General features: G+C 41.7%; 1 long non-coding RNA gene across 1 annotated transcript; it reads left to right on the forward strand.

The window, feature by feature from the left end:
- The first annotated feature begins 124 nt into the window (after positions 1–124).
- Positions 125–23450, forward strand: LOC132515778 (uncharacterized). The gene is made up of 3 exons (XR_009539182.1): positions 125–283; positions 745–893; positions 23164–23450. It is a non-coding gene; the product is annotated as an uncharacterized LOC132515778 (long non-coding RNA).
- Positions 23451–24340: the final 890 nt, after the last annotated feature.

Genomic DNA, 24340 nt, shown 5'->3' on the forward strand with positions numbered 1-24340 from the left:
CGCCAGCGGCCGCGGCTCCCCCACCCCCGGGCCGGGCTCGGCGGCGCGGGGGGAAGCGCTGGGCGCGCGCCGGGGGCGGGGAGGAATGCGGCTGGGCGGGCGCGCGCGGGGGCGCGGGGGGCGGCGCGGAAAGGGGAGCCCCAGCTCCCGAGCCCCAGGCGCGCGTCCTTGGGGACGTCACAGCGCTGGAATCCGAGGAATGCCGGGCTGCAGGAGCTCCTTCTGCAGGCCCGGGGGAAGTCGCGCACTTTTAATGTGGTGGCTTTGGAGAAGGTTTTCAAAGGTGAGGGCCGAGCGGGGAGGACGGGGTGAAACTCTCCGGAGTAAGAGAGTGGGAGTGGGGAAGGCAAAGCGACCACAGAGACCCCGCCTAGCGCCGCTCCCGGCGGGGGCGAAAGCGGGGAGCAGGAAAAATCCCACCTAGATCTCTGCAACCTGCAGAGGCGGGGCAGCGGCGGGAACTTGCCCACCCCGACCAGGAGCAAGGACAGTCCATCTTATTTGGGGGAACCCTCCAAGCAGGATGTCCCCATGCGGCCACCGCACAGGGGAAACAGACCAGGAGAAAGGAAGGTGGCTTCCCCAAATAGGCAATCTTAAAGTTCTCTGTCCAGGACACCTGGAACCTCTGGGTACCGGACCTGGCGTCTTAACAACCCCCAACCCCACCGCCGCCTCCCTGAATCGCAAAAGCAGTTAGTGCACGCAGGGAGTTAGACTATGTCGTTTTCCCGGTTCTTTCAGTGCCACAGAATCGCCCCACCCAGCCTGGGTAGGCACTGGGAGGGAACTTCCTTAGCATTTTCGGAGGTGGAGTTAAAGAGACGCAGCTGGTAAGATGGAACAGGCACCGAGCCAGGCCGGGGAACCCGGGTTTTCGGACCTGACCTGTGGTGAGTGTCCCAGTTCCTGAAAGCCTTGACCTCTGTAGCTGTAAGATTAAACGATTTGCCTATTTTTCTGTGGTCCTTTGCATTGCCAAAATGATGCCTTAGGAGTCTGTTGTCTTACTCAAGCCCAGTCCTTTCAACCTTTCTTAGGTTGAATAGGGTCCTTGAAGTCATTGCCACTGAGGATGTTGTCTCAAATTCCTTCAGTGTCCCACAACTCAGAAAAATTCCTGGACTCTTGGGGAAGAGCCTCTGGCAGCCATCATGTACAAATTTGTGGTCACAAAACTCTGACTTCTCTGAGCATTTGCTACTCTTCAAAATTATAAAGAAGCGGAGAACTTAAAGGGATGGAAGGAAAAGGCTGAAGGGAATTAAGATCGGTTTCTCCAACTTTCAAGAAATAGCTGGATAGCTTCAGTATGGGCTTGCTGGATTTCCAAAGAAAATTAAGGAGTGCCTTACTGTTCACCAGGAAGCGTGGAAAGCACTTTATGTGCTCCGGTATATTATGCCCATTTCCGAGATGAGGAAAGTGAAGTGTGAAGAAATTACCTGTCTCACCAAGGATCACAGAGCAAGTAAACTATGATAATGGACCCTAGTCTGTCTGGCCCCAAAATGCAAACTTATGAACCTTTCAAAATTTAACCAAAATAGGGTTAAGATTAAAGATAAGGAAAGACCTACAGGCTCTCAAGGTAGGAGAGATGAGAGGCCTCTTGAGGTCTTCCAGGAAAGGAAGTGGCATTTGTATAGTTTTGCTTTAAAGTCACTGTGACACCAAACTCTTGAGCACAGCAAGCTGAGACAGTCGTGGTGTAGATGAGAAAGAACTTGTCTGCAGACGCAGTTTTTGTTCTGCCTCTGACTAGCCGTGTGACCCTGAGCAAGACACTTCACCTCTAGGCCTGAGTTTAATATTTAAGTGGAGTGTGACATGGAGGTCAGAGCCTGGTTGAACGAGTTCATCTCTGAGGTCTTTCCCAGTCTGAACTGGGATGAATGTATACTCCTCCAAGCAGATGGCATACCTATGGAAGAAGCTAAGTGATAAAGCCAGGATGTCTTGGGGAAAGGACTGCCTTCAGAATCAAAATGAATGTTGAAAATGTTGCTGAGTGTTCAATGGCAACAAAAAACAAAAAAATAGAAAACCATCAGATAAGATTAAGTACTACTCCTGTGGATTCATTTTTATTTTAAATAATTTTACTTCTAAAAATAAATTAACCCATTATTAATTTAAAAGCCCATAAAGTGCATCTGACCAGCCACATTTTCTTTGGAATAGATCACAGAAAGGCAATACAAGTAAGACTTTTTTAAATATGAAGTCCCACTTCAAATTTTAAAAGCCTTTCATTCTCTAGATAAATATATAAAAGCTAGTCACGAGCTTCTTTCATAAAAGAAAAAAGCAACCCATTTCCTGTCTGCGTTACACTTGAGTCTTCTCAACATGCATCAGAGTAAACAGGAGATTGATTGATGCGATAGGCCCTAAACACATCACTACACATTTATTTAAAGCTCTGTAATTTTAGGAACTTGTCAGTATTAAATATCCCCCCAAATCTTTCAACTGTTTCTAAGCCCAATTTAAACTACAAATACAGGCCAAATCTCATGGGCTGCCATGATTCCTCCCACCTCCAATGTGTTCCTCACATTAATTTATTAATTTTATACCTTCAAAACCATTGAAAAGCAAAACAAAATAAGTTCCGCAATCAAAGAAAACCGGAAGGTCAGCAGGCTCTCTTAAGAAAACTCTGACAATCTCTAGGGGCCTTCTACAAAATGTAAAGACATATATAAGTAGAGAGAGAGAGAGAGAGATTGTTTTTTGGTCTCGCCGTGTGGCATGCGGGATCTCAACCAGGGATCCAACCCGTGCACCCTGCATTGGGAGCGTGGAGTCTTAACCACTGGACCACTGGGGAAGTCTGAGATTGTTTGTTTTTACCCTAAGTCTAATTTCAGTTCCTAAGAGGGTATTTGGCAGTGTACCGTAATGGAAGAAAAGAGAAATCAGAAGCTTTTTCAAAATACGCATCCTCTCTGTAACTCCTGCTCCCCGTGTCTTATTTATCTTATCCCCTTGTTCTAGGGTAAGAGACTTCAGTTGGTATATATATGTTTCTATATATAATATTTTTAGGCAGTATTTTATTGAGATACAATTCACGCTCAATAAAAATGTACCTACAACTTTACTTTTTCATGTGGATACATCCATGTGACCACCACCCAAATCAGGATATAGAAAATGTCCATCACCAGGACTTCCTTGGTGGTCCAGTGGTTGAGAATCCGCCTTCCAATGCGGGGGACGAGGGTTGGATCCCTGGTCAGGGAACTAGGATCCCGCATGCCGCGGGACAGCTGGGCCCATGGACCACAACTACCGAGCCCACGTGCTCTAGAGCCCACGCACCACAGCTAGAGAGCCTGTGCACCACAACTGCTGAGCCCGCCCTCTGGAGCCCGCATGCCATGGCTGGAGAGAAGCCTGTTTGCCTCAACAAGGGATCCTGAATGCTGCAACAAAGATCCTGCGTGCTGCAACTAAGACCCAACACAGCCAAATAATTAATTAATTTTAAAGACGAAAATCTCCATCACCACAAAAATTTCCCTTATGTGGCTGTTCAGTCAGTAACACCTCTCTAGGCTAACTTCTACTAACATAGCATAGTTTTGCTGGTTCTCAAACTTCATATAAATAGAATTATATAATGTGTGTGTATGTATATGTGTGTCCATGTCACAATTTGCTTATGCATTCTTCTGTTGATATATTGGGCAAGTATATTTTGAAAATATTTCCCAAGTAATTCTGTTATCCCTGAACCCTCCAATTCAGAACCAATGACTTACAACAAAAGTAATCATAAAATAAGCCTAGATTCTTAACCCCTACAAAAACTATTAAGTAGCAGAGAAAGAAAAACAAGAACACTTAAGAACAACCAACTTGAAGAGTGTTTTAATGGTAGTACACATTCAGAGCTTCTTGTCCATAAAATTTACTGGAAATTGCCTGGAATATGGACTTTGTGTTATCTCGTGACTTTTTGAAGAGCTAACGTGATTATGCAGAGCTCTTGCGTACATCCACACACACAGCGCACAATACTATGTAAGTTCAAATAGTCTTTAGTGTGAATGGCATCCCCTGGAGCTGTGCACCATGGTGGCTGTGATATTAGGAGTTCTCGTTTTAGAGGTAACTTCATGGAGTCTGCTTTGGAAGAATCATTTCCGACACAGAAGACTGAGTCCTTCCCTCCTGGTTGCATCTTTGAGGACTTTCAGTTTGGGGAAGAAAAGTGACTTTTTTTTTTTTTTTTTTGGCCTCACCATGCGGCTTGTGGGATCTTAGTTCCCAGACCAGGGATTGAACCCATGCCCTCGGCAGCGAAGGTGCAGTGTTCTAACCATTGGACCACCAGGGAATTCCCCAAAAGTGACTTTCTAAAGCTCAGATTTCCCCACGTTAACTAAAGGCAGGAAGTCACACTCTTCTCAAATATTGATAACATAACAGGAGACTTTTGTGGAGGCATGGATAAGATGAAAGTGCAAAATATCTGTTTGGGTTTGTTCTCCAGCCTCTTTTGGAGGCCCGCCATACCTGCACCCTTTTATGTCCCATACTGTCTCCATTTCCTCATCTTTCCTCATGTCTCAACCCTGCCATTCCTGATATACTGTCATCTCTGGCCACCAAGCCTTCTGGTCACCACATTACCTCTCCACTTCACTTCTCTTTCCTTTATCCATGTCTCAGGAAAAGGCTCCCTGCCTTCCAAAGGGACTGTCCTCTGACCTGAGTCAAAGAAATGAGGGACCCCAGATCCATGGCTGTCAACCTAGGCCACAAATGAATTATTGCCTTGTTACTTCCTTCTGGAAAGAATTCCAAAGATTTTTAGGTTTTGTTTTTACGAGCTGGGAGGAGGAAGATAAATCTGTCCTCTGGGACACTATGCCAGCTCCCCTGGCAACTGTGGTTGACCACGTGGGCGATGGTATCAGAGTCATGTACACCAAGCAGATTCACTCTAGGCAGGTCGCTAGTTTTTCCAAGGAAAATGTACAAGATGCAGCCAATTGTTTATTAAAAATTCCATACGACAGCAATATATGTTAATCAAGTATACGCTAGAAAGGATAATTCACACACATTATCACTACTTTCAGCAAGATTTAAAAGAAATAAAACCTAGGTACTATTAAGTATCTTACCCATTTCACTGTATTCATTATTCTCTACTAATTTCACCTTGCATCACAAACACACTTTGAATCACATCTTAAAGGTACAAGCTTCCTGGTCATACTCACCGGTCTCCACTTGCTGACTTTCCCCGCTGCCCTCGGCCCCAACCTTGTCTTCCAGCTTTCCCAGGCTTGATGAGAACACACAGCTTACTCCCCACACTGTCATGTGCACACACACGTCCAGTCATCACCATATCCTCTGTGGGGCATGCTGCCAATGGAGTGTACCCACCCCTTACTGCTGAAAACCATCCACCATCCATCCAGTGAAGAAGACTTTACCTCCAGAATCTCTTCTGGAGGGCTTCTTCATTTCGATTTAAATCACTTTAAACTTTGTAATGGAATAGAGTCATTAAAAAGAGGAAGGAAGGGAGGGAGGGAGGGAGGGAGGGAGGGAGGGAGGGAAGGAGGGAGGAAAGAAAGAAAAGAAAGAGAAGAAAGAAAGAAAGAAAAAGAAAGGAAGGAAGGAAGAAAAGAGAGAGAAAGGAAGGAAGGAGGGAGGGAGGGGGGAGGGAGGGAGGGAGGAGGGAAGGCTCTTCATAGTCATTTACATGTGGTTGATAAACTCAAAAGCATACTCTAATGTTGGCTGCAACGGATCTGGTACTTAGGGCCAATTGTCTTAGTACAAGTTCCTTATTGTTCAAGCAAAAAAGGAAGATATTGGCAGGATACTGGAACATGTCTTGGAATAACAAGAAAGAAAGAGGGGCGGGACATTCTGCTTTCCTCCCTTTGGCTGGGGGGATACTATCTTACTCTTTTGCCTGTACCCAGACTTGATAGCTATGTGACCCTGGACAAAGTACTAAAGCTCTCACACCTGAATTTCCTCACCTGTAAAAAGGGGAATGATGAACATAGCTATCTCATGGGGTTGTAGTAAGAAGTAGTAGTAAGATTGTGGTGAGTGAGTCAATAGGTAGGAACCCCTTAGAAGAGTACCTGGTACACATTGAGCTGTCAATATGTTACCTATTAATATTCTCATCAACGTCATTCTGTCCCTGCAGACTGGATTTCTCGCCTTCAGCAGGAAAATCCAAATTTGAATCTCAAATCCAAACTCCCAAGAGAAGGAATATGGCTTCAGTTGTGAGTCTAGGGTCTTGAAGAAGGAACAGGCTATTGTGGCTGGGCTCAGCCCTTTGGGTGGGAAGGACAGTTCTCAGAAAGCAGGAGGGGCCAGGGAGTCATCTGAAAGCACAATAATCAAGGAAGGGAGACATTTTTTACCAAAGTCAAGTCTCGAAAACCTCTGTTCACCCTCTCTAATTGTCTACACCATCTATGCAAAGGTCCAAACTTGGCTTCTCGTGTGTAGGGAAGAAAGTGACCCCCTAGGGAGGCAAGTGACACAGGGCTGAAAGGAAGGGAACCAATATTCATTGAGCACTTGCTATGCTCTAGGAGCAAGGCTAGGTCCTGTATATACACAGTCTGAAGTAATCCTTGTGACAGTGTTTGCGTGTTTTGGACTGAACTGTGTCCCTCCAAAATTCATATGTTGAAGTCCTGACCCCCCAATATGGCTATCTTTGGTGATAAGGACTTTACGGAGATAATTAGGGTTAAATGAGGTCCTAAGGGTGGGACCCTAATCCAATCGGACTGATGTCCTTATAAGTAGAGGAAGAGATTCCAGAGCTCTTTCTCTCCACATGTGTACAGAGGAAAGGCCATGTAAGGACACAGAGAGAAGGAGGCCATCTGCAAGCCAAGGAGAGAGGTCTCTCCAGAAACCAAGCCCAACAGCACCTTAATTTGGACTTCCATGCTCCAGAACTGTGAGAAAATTGATTTCTGTTGTTTAAGTCACACAGTCTGTAGTATTTTGTTATGGCAGCCCTAACAGACTAATACATTGAGGTTAGCGTTTTTGTTGTTTAACAGAGAAATAAAATGAGACCTCAAGACATTAAGTACCAGCATTTAGACGAGTACTTAAGTACCTAAGTACGTGGCAGAACCAAGATTCAAATATGGACCTCTCTAATTCCAAAGTTCATGTTCTTTCTAAACCATCCTGTCGCTACAAAGTTTATTGAGTACCATTATATGTCAGGAATAGGGGTAGGTGGTGGCCAAGCTTGTATGGTTAAAAACAGGGGCAATAAAACCATCAAAAGTGTAGTGTCAAAATTCCCCGTTACAGTAGTTGACCAGAGGACAGCTCTACTTGGCTGATGTTAAATTTTACTAATAAGAAGACACATATCCAGGGTACGTGTCTTCAATTATCTTAAAACCTTCTTTTCCCATATTTTTCTGAGTGCACCTAGTAAAAAGGGGAAGGGAAGCTACTGCCATATGATCAGGGAGCAAATCCTTTCAAAGAACTCTAATTCTCACTACTATTTATTTCATTAGCTCCCAAGATTCCCATGAGTTAATGTCCACACTTCTTAGCTGCATGAAGTCCAAGAAGTGGCAATTTGGGTCCATGGTCCTTCTAGCACACAGGAGGTCACCTTCGACCGGCATGAGGTCACAGTTTCTGGGAGTGTGGAGTCCTTTCTGTTCATGACATCAAACTCAAGAGGTCAGAAATACCCTACTTTCTAAGAATAGTTACTTATGAATCTCTCCTGAATCCATGAACTGAGCTAAACTGTTCTTCATCCTGATTATATCCCTACCTGGGCCACCTCTTAAGAAGGTACACAGCTATAGCATTTACCATGGCTGGCCAAGGAGCCATCAACACCTCCAAGGAGCTGCATGAGGGCAGGTCAATAAAAGCCGTAATTATCCCTGTCTAATCGTCTCCAAAATATCTGCCCGTTGCCATTTTGTGTCATGATAGTGGGAATAGGTGCCAGGTTGCTAAAAATAACTGGGATAGGGAAATTCTATGTGGAATCTTAAAATCATTGTTCATAGGGGAATTCCTTGGCAGTCCAGTGGTTAAGACTCTGTGCTTCCACTGCAGGGGGCGCAGGTTGGATCCCTGGTCGGGGCACAAAGATCCTGCATGCTGCGCAGAGCTGCGGCACTGGAGGGGGACAGTTCATAGGAGATAAAGAAAGTGATGGCCAGACACACTATTATAGAAAATCAAGTCAGGACATTTCTGAGTAAAAAGTCAATAGATTCCCCCTCTTCATTATGTACATTTTTCTGTCTTTTCCCACCAACCTTAGAAGAAAACTATTTGGAGCCAGGGTATCTATCTTTACCTTCTTAAAATGATGGTGTTCAGAATAAAGGGGCCAGTCCAGATATGGCTCTCTTCCTGACATTGTCTGTGTTTGCTAATATTTGTAGCTGCCCTAAACCTCTGAAAATATATCCAGCCTGACAAAGCTGGATTTCAACTTTATGGGCCACTGACTCTTCTCCTAGTGTCCTAAATGCCACGTTTAAATAAAGCCCCAGGGAATTCCCTGGTGGCATAGTGGTTAAGAATCTGCCTGCCAGTGCAAGGGACGCGGGTTCGAGTCCCGGTCTGGGAAGATCCCATATGCCGCAGAGCAACAAAGCCTGTGCGCCACAATTACTGAGCCTGCGCTCTAGAGCCCATGAGCCACAACTCCTGAGCCAGTGTGCCACAGCTACTGAAGCCCACATGCCTAGAGCCCGTGCTCTGCAACAAGAGAAGCCACTGCAATGAGAAGCCTGCGCACCGCAAAGAAGAGTAGCCCCCGCTCACAGCCACTAGAGAAAGCCCGTGCACAGCAACGAAAACCTAACGCAGCCAAAAATAAATAGATAAATTAATTAATTAAAAAAATAAAGTCCCAGTAAGTGGTAATTCATTAGTTTGTTTTTCCCTTGCCTCTTTGGTTCTGAGCTTATTTTTTAATATAATTTAAACACCTAGGTAAAATTGTCAATAAATAATAATGCAAACTGTACTACCAGATTTATGGAAGTAAAAACTAGATGGACTTCCAGGTGGATTACAAATTCAGAGAGGACTGGAAAATAAAGCAAGAAAAGAGTGCATTTGTTTCTAACATCGGCTGCTATAGCCAGAACACCCCTCTGAGAGGTATGGGCCGTGAAAGGAATCTTCTGCTGTGACTAGCAACAAGGAACAACCTTCTTTGGGGGAGGGAAGGATCAGGTCGTGTTTGGGATGGCTTTCTAAAGAACATGGACGATCCAGCCTGCAGGGGTGAGATAGAGTTACCCCCAAGTATGGTCAGGGCTATGTAAGTGAATCCAATATCACTAAATCAAAACCTCCCCTAAGACCTGGCTGCTTCCTGGCTGCCTCTTCTAGAATGAGGGGTGACTCAGAGTGTGACTGGCACTGTGACTTCAAACATTTCTGAGTAATTCCCATGGACCTAGACAAGGGCAATTAGAGAACTGGTTTGGAATGACCACTGAGATCGAAAGATACTTCTGGTGGCCAGCAGGAGAAAGGCAAATTGCCTAGGAAGCTCAATTTTGAGGTATCTTCTGTCACAACTAGGAGAAAGAGGTACCTTCTGACATTCTAAATCCTAGACACTAGAGCTTACTAATGTAGGAGGGTGCATCCTGGGCTTCCCTCTACGATGGGCACCTTTGATGTCATGGAATACACAAAGACAAAAATTTTAAATGGTGAAAGAGAAACTGAATTTTTAGTGATAGAGGAAGACCCAAATGATCTGGCCACTGTCTGGCTACCTTTCTGATCTAATTTCCAACTACTCTTCACTGTCTCCCTCTGCCCCCAGGATGCATTCTGCTATTCCTTGAACATACATTCCAACTACTCTCCCACCTCAGGACCTTTGCATGTGCTGTTTCCTCTGCCAAGAACTGCCACTCCTCTAGATGTTTCCTGGAAGTTTCCTCACTTCATTCCTTGGATAGATCTTTCGCAGCCATCCTATCAAAATAGAACCTCTTCACATTCCATTCTGTATTCCTTTATCCTGCTCTAGTTTCCTTGGTAGCACATTCACTACTGACATTATATTATCTATTTGTGTTTATTTGTTTATTGCCCCTCCCGCCCCTCCAGAAGCTCCATTGCAAGTAGAGATTTTTGTCTGTGTTGGTCACCACTGTATTCCACTGCCTAGTGCATAGAAGATCCCCAACAAATATTTTTTGAATGTTTGAATAAATAAAAATTTTATTATTTTTATGTGATTATATGCAGTTATTTTCCTGTGCTCAGAAGTCTACAGGTACTATTTTATTTAATCTTAACAACAACCCTACGAAGTAAGGGTTACACTCTCCCATTTATAGATGAAGAAATTGAAGATTAGAGAGATGAAATAACTTGTCTGTTTTTGTTGTTATTTCTAGGTGGTTTCTGTGTTTGGGAGGTTTTGACGTTCGTTTGCTTTTAAGGACCTCAGTCACAGGGAGACATCCAGACTTATCCCCATTCGGAACACACTCCGTTCCTCACTTTATACACTGCCTCTCTTTTGCTTATTTTATAATTTTTCCCTTTATGCCCTATTCCTAACTTGGTTTTCCTCCTCCAGATTTGCATCTGATATAGTATATCTGAGGCAGTTAATTATAGTTAAGGGTCTATACTCCAGCTACTTTGCCTGGGCTGACCTCCTGGCTTTGCCACTTAATAGCTGTGACATTGGGAAATTTTGAACTTTTGATCTCCCTCCATTTGTTTTTTTTCTTTCTGGGGTCCCTAATACACACACTTTGACACGTTTCTTTTCTGATTCTCCACGTTTCTTTTCTATTTTCCATTCTTTACCCTTACCCTTTCCTTGCCTCCTGGGGAAACTCCTCAACCTAACCTTCCAGCTCATATTGACTAGGTACCTTCATTATTTAAGCAATCCATTGAATTATTTATTCAATAATTACAGGATATTTTTGAAAAATTAACTTTTTTTCAGTTTTATTGAGATATAATTGACAAATAAAATTGTAAGATACTTAAAAGTATACGATGTGATGACTTGATATATGTAAACATTGTGACAGGATTTTCCCCATTAAGTTAACACATCTATCATCTCACATATTTATTTTTGGTTGGGGTGAGAACATTTAAATTGTACCCCTCTTAGCAAATTTCAGTTATACAATACAGTGTTATCAACTATAGTCACCAGTTACACATTAGATCCTCAGACATTATTCATCTTTTAAATGAAAGTTTGTACGCTTTTACTAACCTCTCCCTATTTCCCCCACCCTCGAGCCCCTGGCTACCATGATTCTACACTCTGCTTCTATGAGTTTGACTTTTTTTATTTTTAGATTCCACGTGTAAGTGATACCATCAGTACTGTCTTTCTCTGTCAGGATTCATTCTAATTCTTTTACTCTTCTAGTAAGAACTGCTTATTCTCACTTCATGTTTCCAGTATCTTCTCTCACCCCTTCAAGCATATTTATTATTCTGGTTTTAAATTCTTCTCCTGTTTTCCATGAGTTCTGTTTTCTCTGGTATAGGTTGTTCAGTTTGTTGTTCCTCAAACTTACAGTTCTTGGTATTTGCCCTCTGAGCTCATCCTTGTTCCTTTGGGGCCATTAGCTGCCTTGATTAGCAAAATGCATCTGTGGAGGGGGCAGATGTCTATAAGAACTTGTGCTGCTCTAGATGAATTGGTGTGTATGTTTGTTATGTGCATTTGTGGGAGAGGCACGGTACTGTGCTCAACTGGTCTGCAAAGAACTTCTGAATAATCTTTTCTTGGAGGCAGCCACTCGGTATTATAAGTGGGTGCCCACAGGAGGATAAGAGCCAGGAGATGTATGTATGGAGGGGGCCTTCTCAGGGACTGGTCAGACCACATACACTCATTGCCATCTGCTCATAACCATCCCCCATCCAAGCCCTGCCTTGTAGTTACCCCACTGCTTCTATGTGCTGAAATCCTGCCTCTACAGTACCCAAAGGAGGGGCACATCTACCTAGGGCAGCACAAGGATGAGGAAAAGACAGAACTAAAACATTTTCCCCCAAACTGAGTCCCTACCTGTGACCCCAGGCCCTACCCACCTCTGGCCAGTTTCCCTGCCAGGAGATCAAGTCAACTTCTATCCACCCCAAGAATTTCTTTCCACAGCTAATTGCTGAACACAGCTCCAAAGTTCATCTCCTGTGGCATCTCTCCAGGGGAGAGCACTCCATTTGTGTTGCTTTGCTATCTTGCCCTGAGCCAGAAGCCCTGTAGGCTTCCCAAGATCACCAAGCTGTAAGTGATGGAGCTGGGATTCAAACCTTGATCTTTTTGACTCCAGCACTTGTGATTTTAACCCCTATGCTATGCTCAGGGTTTGCTGAAAGGTGATGGGGTCAAATTATCCATCCAACTAAAAAATTATTTCATTCCAAATCTTTCCCACTAAACAGAACCTGGGCTCCTTAGAGAAATGGCAAACTCCAAGTCTGAGGAAAGAAATGTACAAGAAAGGTATCAAAAGAACACTAGGGTTGTAACCAAAGGACTCAGAAACCACGTTGAAGAGACTCTCAGTGGCTACAGATGGACCAATTTTAGCATCAATAAGGGTGATAAAAGCAATTAGTTATACATTTCAACTGCGTTGAAATCCATAAGTTCATAATGGTACAAAGGGAAAAAAACTAGTTAGTCGTCATTGGAGCCAAGTCTTTATTTTGAAAAATGATAAATGAAGGCATAGAAATAAATCGTTCATCTTGCCTTTCCTAAGAAATTACACCACTGGTAACCAAGCAGTAGATGAGGAGGGATTTTACATTATGGAAATATCCTAGATAACAAGTAAAAGGGATGATAAAATTAGAATATCACCATTTTGCAACCTCTGATAAAGTAATGGATCTAGGCAAGACCTTCAATGGTTGCTAACATCACAAAAAAAGAGATAATCAGACATCAGACTGTCACTGTTTTGTTTTGAGAAAGACAACCTGTACCTGATCAGGCCTCTAGATAGATTCAGCCACCAATTTACAAAAAAAAAATACAAGTCAGAGGAACATGTTCAAACAGACCTCAGAGATCAGCATATGAACAATCGGCAAAATGCAGGCTGTGGGAAAGTCTAGAAGAAAACATTTTTTTTAAAACAAATACATTGCAATGGCGAGGGGGGGGGGAAATAGAGGTAATCTATAGATTAAAAGAGACTTAAAAGACATACCAACTCTCACAACATGTAGCCTTATCTGTATGCAGATTCAAATAAACAAAATCTAAAACAAAAAAGCTATGCCATGTATGAGGACTTTTGAACACTGATTAGATATTAAGGAATTACTATGAAATACTTTAGATGTGATAACTGATATTGTTTTTATGTTAAAAATAGAGTCCACTTCTTTTAAATATATATATTTTTTATAGTTGAAATGTTTTATCTGGATTTTGCTTCCAAATAGAACAGGAGCCAGGAAATGGATGGGAGTACAGATAAAGCAAAGATGGCAAGGAGTTGATGACAGCGGAAGCTGACTGATGGATACATGGGAGTTCATTATACTAATTGGTTAATTTTGTATAAGTGTGAAATAATAAAGTTAAAAGCCTAATAATAATAAAAAGTTTAAAAGGAAAAATATATTATAAAAACAATATGTCCTCATTTCAAATAATATTGAAGTACATAATGAAAAGATGGGTTGCCTGTTTTCACTTCCCATTTTCATATTAACATTCCCTGGAGGTAATCACTTTAATTCTATACTGATACAGACCGAGGCTTTATGCTTTATTTTATAGATATATATGTTAAGTGCAAGAAAAAGCTGAAGTGAGGCATTAGCTACTACAAAATGCTGTCAGCCATCCTACATTGTGGGTGGGACACACACAAGACTATTTTAAAGTCTAGAATTATATATACCAAACAATATAGAGGAGAAAACTACATTTTCATTTGTAGTAAATTTGAGATTTGAAAGTATCAGAATAAGTTCCAAGGTACCTCCCTTTGGAGAAAACACAATATAAAAATTCCAAACTTAGGAAAAAACTTTGTTTTAGATTGGATGAGAAGGAATCTTCACTTAAAACAAGTAAACATAAGTATAGCTTAGGGCTCCTTTAGATTGTGAAGTCCACTACTGATTTTGCTTTTTACATTTTATTAGATGTATACATAACTTCTCAAATGCACACACATGTACACACCCCATGATCCATGATCTGGATTTGAAGTCAGGAGAACTGAGTCTATAGGTAACCTGTGTGTAGGGCACCAAAATAACTGGTCAATCCTGTCAATTCAGTTTTTAAAACTATCTGTTTCAGCTAGAAATATTCTATTAAAATAGCTGATAAATTAATCACGGTAGACCTGTCCAGGAAAGAGGAGAAAAGAAAGGTTAGCAAACATGAGAATATAAATAGAGAACAAGTATCATAACTACATGGACCTTATTTAAAAACAGAGAGAGAAACACTTAGCGTGTGCATTGATCTTATTATCTCTTTTCTGACAAGAAGCAGAAAGATGGACTTGTAGGGCCCTTCTGCATGCCGGGTACCACCTACTCCCATCCATCTGCCAAGCCAGCTCCATATGTTCTCTAAAACCAATGTAATCTCTTTGTTAGACTTTTTTTTCAATTAAGGAGAGTATCTTTTCCACCCAATTTTTCTGCAGACTCCTTATAAACACTTATATGATTGTATTTGTGTAAAAGTTTAATAAGCCCTTACTGTTTGCTAAGTGTTCATAACACACAATTGAATAAGACATGTTTTGGGGGGAACTTTTTAAACAATCTTCTATATTTAGACTAAAGCAGGTCTTTGTTGTCATCTTTTGATAACTTCCTATACTTAATACAGAATTATGAATCAATACAAGCTTTTTGATAAAGAGGAAAGGAGTTTTTTTTTTTTTAAATAATAGAACTTGGGAAAAATGTTCAATAGCTACTTTCCTTGAAAGAACATTATTACCACATTTTTCTGTATTCTTTAATTTTAAAAGGAATCATTCAAATTAAATGATCCTTGACATAAAACTTCAAAAAATGTTATGACATCATCAAATCATGAAAACAGCATGAAGATTTAGGAAAATAGTCCTTAATAGGAGCACAAAAACACCCTTTCTGGCTAAACTAGCACTTTGCTGTAAGAACTGTAAATGAAGGATATAAAAGGAGTCTGACTTCAAAATTCCTAATGTTTGAAAATCATACAACGGAAGAAAACCATGTTAAAATAAGGAATGAAAAATTTTAGCCTAAATAATAGCTGTTCTGCAAAGTGAGTTACATCTTTATGTGTGTTTTATATCTGACTGAATACACGTTTTTATTGATTTGCAACCAGCAAAGCCATTGGTACCCATTTTAGTGTAGAAAGCAAGGACTCTAGAAGAAACATTCAAGAAAACTCCCTGTATTTGTGGAGGAGTAGTCATTTCTTAACCAAATTCTGTAACCAAGAAAGAAAATATTAATACGTGGCCATATAAAACTATCAATTTCCTCAAAAATGCACAGAAATAAGTGAGTTATAAAAAGTTGGCAGGACAGGGATGCGATTCATGTATGAGATCCTCCACTAGAGCTATTGATGGCCATGCCTGGGCCACTGGAGCACAGGGCACTGGCCTCACTCGATGACCCCTGCTGAGCTCACCAACGTCTTCGCAAGAGTTTGCAAGGGGAGAAAGTGACATTTTCGCTCCTACTAAAATTGAGATCTCATCAGAATAGTTCAGCAGTGCCTCACTTTGGAGAAAACCTAATATAAAAATTCCAAACTTATGAAATAAATATATTGGGGGATTGTTTCTCATTCGAGGTAAATAGCCAAGGCTCTAACCATAAGCTCATTTATATTATGTGCACCAGTATTGATTATACGTCAGAATTCAATATTTACACAAATTAAACACACACACACACACACACACACACACACACACACACACACACACACACACACGATGTAGTATTTGGACTTGAGCTCAGACATGAGATTATTACAAGTTGTAACAACTGGCCGTGTGAGTCTACAATTCACTTATAGGCCCTTGTTTCCCAAACTATACAGTAAGGAAAACTGGCCTAAAGCCTCCTTTAACTCTAAAATTGTATGGTTCTCTGATTTCTCTAAGAGAAATCTTCTACTACGTCGGTGGCATAAGTTCATAGTTCCCTTATATGCCTCTTCCCCAAACTTCTTATTCTGAAAAGTGGTGATTTTGCTAATGCTCTAGGAACTACACAAGTAGTGGACTTCCTGTGGTTCCTATGGCTACTGTACATCTGGGTTTTTCTGGACATGTCAATAAAAAATAAGTTTTTAATTCCCAAATACCAGTACAGAATTCTCCATAAGTACTGAGATTTTCTACAGGTAAAATAAAATAACAGTTGTCTTTTCTAAAAATCTCTGGAAAAGTAAGTTAATATGTAAAATTTTCTCAGTTTGCTGTGTTTCTCCAAATAGTCTCTTAAAATTTCCAGGGGCTGCCCCTGCTTGTCTATTAGTGGTGGAGAGCAATATAAAAAGGTAGCAAATTAATGTATATGGAGAAATAGAAGACTACTGATTTTTAGTTCACAAATTTATTTATGCCTATAAACTTATGGCTTTAATTTTCTATTCCTACATAAACTATCATCATTTATTAACTCAACAACTATATCTTGAACTCTTACTACGTGCCAGGCTTTGTGCTGGACACTAGATACAAGTAGATAGAACCAGACAGGCTTTGGCCTCATGAAAGTTACAGCTAGTACAGGTCTAAACATTAAATAAATTGTTATACCAAATATATTTGTAATTACAAATTGTGCTAAATGTAATGAAGGGGGAAGAAGACAATATTCAGAGAGAGAATGAATCTCCTAACTTAGAATTTGGGATACCTGAATCTTCAAAACAATTTATCTTTTATGTAAGGCGTCTCCTATAGATCAGATGTGATCTCTGAGACCAGGCTGAGTGTACTAGTCAGGGGTCTCCAGAGAAGCAAAACCAATAGAAGCTATATATATTATATATATGTAGAGAGAGAGAGAGAGAGATTTATCCTAGGATTGATTCACATGATTATGGAGGCCAAGAAGTCTCATGCTCTGCCATTTGCAAGCTGGAGAACCAAGAAAGCTGGGGGTGTAGTTCAGTCCAATTCCAAGGGCCCAGTAATAGGGGAGCCAGTGGCGTAAGTCCGGGTCAGATCTGAAGGCCTGAGAACCAGGAGAGCAGACATCCAAGGGTAGCTCAGGCAGAAGGAGCAAATCCCCCCTTCCTCTGCCTTTTTGTTCTATTCATGCTCTCAGTGGTTTGGAAAATGCCCCCCCTCCCCGCCCCCCATTGGTGAGAGTGGAGTAACTTTACTCAGTTTATTCATTTAAATGCTAATCTCTTCCAGAAACACCCTCACAGACACAGTCAGAAATAATGTTTTACCAGCTATCCGGGCATCCCTTAGCCCAGTCAAGTCAACACATAAAATTAACCTTCAAATACTATGAAGAAAAAGTGAAAAACAGTATTAAGGGAGAGAGTAACCTAGAACTTGGGATATTTGAATCTTCAAAACGATTCATCTTTTTTAAAAAAAATTTATTTTATTTTATTTATTTTTGGCCACATTGCACGGCTTGAGGAATCTTAGTTCCTGACTAGGGATCGAACCCCAGATGCACAGCAGTGAAAGCGCCGAGTCCTAACCATTGGACCATCAGGGAATTCCCTAAAACAATTCATCTTATATAAAAAGCAGATGTTATCTCTAAGGTCAGTTTGGGGGATGCAGAACATCCTTCCTTTCTTTACCCCTCTCTTTTCTCTTCCTTCTTCATCCCCAGGTTCCCAGAAACCAACTTCTTTCCTTCCTTCTCTTTCAGAAACAAACAAACAAAAAATTAGGCATCCATGTACATTCAATTATGAAAACCAATACCTAGGAGATCCAGTAATCACCTGGACTTAGCCATGATAGTGGTCACCATGATAAATGGTGAATGGTAAATGAGAACACGTTAAGTAAATACGCAAGCACACCAGACATCAGAACTCACAGAGCAAGGCCATGGTATCAAGCCCTATGTTCATTTTTCTGTCCTAGTTGTGCTTGGCTTCTTGGCAGTATTTCACTGAGTCGACTACTACCTCTTTCCTGAAACACAACACCTCTGGGCACACTCTTACTCTCTCCGCCCTCGCCCCCTTCGAAACTCTCTAGCGACTCTTTCTCTACCCTGTCTCATCTCCTTCTCTCCTTGATTAATCATGTTTATTCATGTGACTTCAAATGCCATTTGTAAGAGACGCCTCCCAAATTTATATCTAATGCTGAAATCTTTCTTCTGAACTCCAGTCAAAACTAAACTCTTAATTCACATTCTTTAATCCTGTTCCTCTAGCAGTCTACCCCATTGGATATAGTAACATCACCATCCACCCAATTGTATGAGGCAGAAACATAGGAGCATCTGTGATGCCCTGACCTCCTACCTTCTTCATTCATTCCATCATATAACCTTGAATCAGCCCACATTTTTCCATCTCCTCCGCCATCACACTGGGCCAGGCTATTACCATTACCCACCCGGACCACTATAGTAACCTTCTATGTGTTTGTTGGTCTCCATTCTCTTCTCCACAGGCAGCCATCTTTCTCCAGGTTAAAAACCTTAAATGACCTCCTACAATAGTTTGAAAAATAAGTTCAAGTATTTTACTAAGCGTCTTGTATGATCTGACCTCTGCAAACCTCCCCAACCTTATCTTGGACCATCTCTCTTTTGCTCACTGTGGCTAAAATATCCTGATTTCTTTTTCACACCCTTATTTATCCCAAGCTATTTCCTATCTCTGGGCCTTTGGGTATGCTCTTCCCTCTGAAAGGAACATAATTAAACTCTACTTTTCATATAGTTGGTTCCTTATTCATTGAGGGTCAGTTTACTATCACCTCCTGAGTTCTCTCCTGGTGACTCTCTGTATCAAGGTCCTCCAGAGAAACAGAACCAGTGAGAAAGATAGATAGATGGACAGACAGACAGATAGGTGGAGCTAGGTAAATAGACAGATATTTTATGGGGGGTGGGGCATGGGGGTGGCAAATCTGAAATCTGTAGGTCAGCCCAGCAGGCTGGAAACTCCCAAGCAGGAGCTGGTACTGCAGTCATGGGGCAGAATTTCTTATCTTCCTCAGGGAGATCTCAGTTTTGCTCTTAAGGCCTTTCAACTGATTGGATGAGGCCCAGCCTCATTATGTAGGATTATCTCCTTTATTTAAAGTCAACTGAAAAAATAAAAAATGAAGTCAACTTAATTGTAGATGTTAAGCCCATCTGCAGAATACCTCTATAGCAACATCCAGATTAGTATTTGATTGAAAAACTGGATACTATAGCCTAGCCACATTGACACATATAGCTAACCAGCACACCCTGCTAGAAGGATTGGACTCTTTTAATCTTTATTTTTATGCGTTTGGCATACACATTGTATTCCCTCACACCAGGTACCTTGATCAGAGCCTAGAATTTTTTCCTCATTACTGCTCAAGGCTGGACTGAGGCACTCTTGATGTGCAATAGAATTTCTGGGCTAGGGAATTTCTTCCACAAATTTCCCTTCATCCATATTTTTCCAGTCTAAAATTTTGCGGGTTAGAGATAGTTTGTGTCAAACATTGTCAAAATGTAAACTCTACAAGTGGTAGTAATAATTATCCTGTTATTGGAAATTCTAAGCCGGTCTTAGTAAAGAAAAGGAAAGGGGAAAGTTAAGTTTGTCTATAGCACGGTTTTGAGTAGGACTCACTCTGACTCTCATAGGAAACAACCTTCTCTGACCCTTTTTCCACCTAGTCCCTGCTGTTTACACCTGCTTGAATTTCCTCCTCTCTCTTTACAATGGCTTCCTATGACGCTGAACATTCTTTTTTGTACTTAAACCTGATTATTCTAGAATACTTAATGTCTGATGTTCCCCAGATTATCATCCAGATGTGTTATCTAGTATTTGTAAATCTTGAAATTTTCCTTGCAAGAAGATAGGGTTTTTTTTTTCTTATAATGATTTATAACAGGGTATATACAGTACATATTCTTATACAATAATAGGATGAGTACACATTGTAAAATGACAGAGGAAAATATTAGGGAGAGGCAGCACCTCAATCACTTTCCAGTATAGGCAATAATTAATAATCATGTCCTATTGAAAACAATGCAAAATTCCCCCCTTCCCAAAGAATGGGAGAGAGAGTAAAAACACAGAAGTTCACTAACTGTAGTCAAATGACTTTAGCCATAATTACGCTAAGGTTCCCAAACTTGGCAAAATCTAGGGTATTGACAAATTGGAAACAGATCAAGACCAGAAATAATTTTCAAATTAAAAAATCTCATCAATATTAAAGTGATACTCACCTGTAATCTTTGCATAATTAAGTGATGAAGAGGAGGCTAGCTGGGTTGTGAAACTTGTAGGCAACTTACTTTGCCTTTTTTTCCTCAGAATGATCTTCCACCCAACTGACAGCACCCTGGGGGAGGCGGAAGGCAGGAGTGGGGACAGGATATTATCTTCAACTTAGTCTACCTTGTAGAAGTACCAGTAGAAGGGAACAGAGGTTGAAATTAATGAGGTGGAAATGAGATTCTGAATTATCAGTGCATTTCAATGATCTCTGCTCACCCTTGCAGGTTGACTGCACTCAATTTCCTTTAGGTTTCCCTAGGTAGGGAAGTTCAGACTCATGAGAAAGAATTATTTCTCTCTCATGGAATCTCTATTCCCTGTATCCACCTTTATTACTTTTAAGGGAGATCTAAAAACTTAGGGAGACCCAAGTAGAAAAATATTTCTACTTTTTGCTTCATCTAAAAAATCTTTTTATTTTATTTTTAATTTTTGGCTGCGTTGGGTCTTCATTGCTGCACGCAGGCTTCTCATTGTGGTGGCTTCTCTTGTTGCGGAGCACTGGTTCTAGGCACGCGGGCTTCAGTAGTTGTGGCGCACGGGCTTAGTTGCTCTGTGGCATGTGGAATCCTCCCGGACCAGGGATTGAACCTGTGTCCCCTGCATTGGCAGGCAGATTCTTAACCACTGCGCCACCAGGGAAGTCTCTAAAAAGTCTTTAAGGGACTTCCCTGGTGGTCCAATGGTTAGGACACCGTGCTTCCACTGCAAGGAGCACGGGTTCGATCCCTGATGAGGAACTAAGGTCCAATATGCCGTGTGGCACGGCCCAAAAAAAAAAAAAGTCTTTAAGACATTTTTGTAAATAGAGAGAGGGTTTTCTGTAGTATCTTTGGACCATATCTCTGAAAAGTCCCTCTAGGTTACTTCTCTGCATATGCTCCCAGAGTAGAGTAGAGTAATGTAAGTAGCATAATATACCCTCCACGTACTCACTTTTTCTTCAGTTCCTCTCCTCCTTGCTGGAGAAACAGCTTCCATTCTTTCAGAATGCTTTTAAATTCTAATGTCAGAGAACTTTTGCAAAAACCAAATATGCACTTGGGTTGATTGCAGTGGATTAAGCTGAAATAATATCATGCCTGGATGCAACAGCAGTGAAAAGTCAGTTATGTTCCACCTCTGTGGATATAGTAAACAATGATAAAAGTCAGGCAGGGAGATCATAAAGTTATTTATTTATTTATTTTTATTATTATTATTTTTTTTTGCGGTACGCGGGCCTCTCACTGTTGCGGCCTCTCCCGTTGCGGAGCACAGGCTCCGGACGCGCAGGCTCAGCGGCCATGGCTCATGGGCCCAGCCGCTCCGCTGCATGTGGGATCCTCCTGGACCGGGGCACGAACCCGTGTCCTCTGCATCAGTAGGTGGACTCTCAACCACGGCGCCACCAGGGAAGCCCCTATTTATTTTTTTAAGAAAAGAAAGAAAAGTGCAGCCAGGAAAGAAAGAGAAGGGCTTTTGTCCCTAGTTGACTAGCTAGCTCAAAGAATCTACCAGAAACAGTGAAAACTGCAGCAGTTTCATGATGGCTTAGAGGAACGAGAGCACCCTTGCGTTGAAGCTCTTTATAGGTAAGGCTGTTCTGAGATGGACCTGGAAGGAGGCGAAAGATTGGGTTAAAGAGGTGGGGAGAGAGAATTCCAAGCAGAGTTTGAAAGGGGGCACAAAGGTCGGAATGAGCACAGTGGTAGCGGTTGGGGGGTGTTGAGGAAGGTTGTTTGTTTTACCCAAAGGAGGGGCTGCCTCAGAGGAATAGGACACCAGCGTCTTCTCCTCTGAAGGAGGGTCGGGGACACGCCTGAGCATGACTGCCTAGTGGCCTGCGCTGCTTCTGTCTGGCAGAATGGCTTCATTAAGAGCTTTTGAACTGCCAAGGAAATTAGTCCCCAATTCAGCTGAGTTAAAAATTCAGCTCTCGCCCACCCCACCACCAACCCTTCAAGATCCTGTCCTTTGGCCATAAGACCTTTAAAATTGCTGCAGTAATGGGGCAGAGAAGAAAAGGTTAATGGTTTTCCCTAAGCAATTAATTTGGGCATGATATTTGAATAATGAGTGTTCTAGTATTCTCTTTATTTTTCACTAAAAATTCAAAGCAGACTCATAACTATTCCATACAAGGACAAGTTCTGGAATTCTCTCTCCCCCTGTATCTCTCTCTCCTTTTCTCTTTGTTACACACACACACACACTCACTGCCAGAGTTACAATCTCTCTCCCTCACTCAGAGTTTCCATAGGTTCTGACCTGGGGCCCAGTTACTAACACTGCACTTGTTGGTGAAGGCAGTAGAGGAAATCTTGACGTTTGACTTTCAGCTCATGGTAAACATTGGACTGTGTATACATGTTGCATAGGAAAGCACAGAATTACACCATTTGAAAAAAAATCTGCCATTTCCCCCAGAAGAAAAAAAATCATGTTGCCCCAAGAATCTTGTATTGTTCTTCTCTTCTTTTTTTTCCCTCTTAATTCCTGAAACCTACCAAGAAGATCCCAGAGAATGATTACAGTTTTCCAAGTTTGGTTCTTAGTTATTCTGAAACACTCCTCTATGGGATCTACATGGGTGTGTGGATCTCTATTAGTTAGGCCTTTGCCCAAATGCCTAACTCAGTCTGTTCTCCTCCTGTTATCTTCAGGTGAAATCCAAGTCTCCAGGAGGAACTTAAAAACAACAACAACAACAACAAAAACACCTGGTCTGGCACCCAGAACCCTGAGGGCTGAAAGCCAGAGTGGATTGTCCTATAAGAATCAAACCATTCACCGTCTGGCCTTCAGGTTCGGTCTGCCAGCCAGGAGGGAACAGGAAGCTTGTCTCTGAGTCCAGGACTATGGAATGCAAACCCCCAAGCAGTTATTTGCTGTGGTTTTAAGCTTTGTCCTGGAAGGTAAGAACAATGTGAACTCTCTTCTAAGTAGCATTCTAGTCAATAAATACCAAACTCGCACCTAAAGTCTTTGAACCAACTCCAGTATGCACCCTTTACACACTGTTTTAACACCATATTAGTTTTTAAAGCCGATCTAACATGGGTACTAGTGTACAGAGGGCCCAGATCGCCTGGCTCATTAGGTTGCTATTTAAGACTGAGGGAGATCAAATACCCTCCCTAAAAATCCTTAGTAGGCATTTCAATGCTTTATGTAAACCTCAGCCAGCTACTGGACATTTCTCATGGGTCACACTTGATTTATAGTTTACAGTTTTGTCTAGGGGAAGGGGGCAGTTTGAGAGAAAGGGTCTGAGTTTACTGCAGCTATTACACATGTGCATTTAGACCAAACACTTGCTGGCAATCCAATGTAATAGCTCATTTCCAAATCCTTTCTTGGAAAAAGAATTCAGATTACATAATCATGAAAAACAAACCTGTTGCCACTCAGCATGAACTAACATGTTACAGTATTTTATGGCGAAGGGTTATTAAGCCAGCACCCAGTTTCATGCACCAAGGAGAACACTGGGAAAATGAAAATCTGCCAGTTTTGTTCAAGTTATGTCACTTAGTGGTAATGACATAGGCAGTTCACCTTTCTTGTTAGATCACGTTACCTTGGGACTTGGGGTAGATTAAGTGGGTGCTCCTTTACTGCTGATTAGGGCCGTTTGATTGTTAGCAACCTAGAAGCCTATTAGAGCAATTCGTTAGATCAGCTCTTCTTAGTAGGAAGACCACCTTGGATGTCCCTAGGCATCCTCAAGTTTCCCATCACATAAATTCTCCCCTGTGTAGCCTTCCCTGACTGCACCCCAGGGTAACAGAACTAATGAGCTCTGATCTGGTGAAGCTGTTCACAAGGATACGTTGCCTA

The sequence above is a fragment of the Lagenorhynchus albirostris genome, chromosome 2 (genome assembly GCF_949774975.1).
Source record: "Lagenorhynchus albirostris chromosome 2, mLagAlb1.1, whole genome shotgun sequence".
NCBI lineage: Eukaryota > Metazoa > Chordata > Mammalia > Artiodactyla > Delphinidae > Lagenorhynchus > Lagenorhynchus albirostris.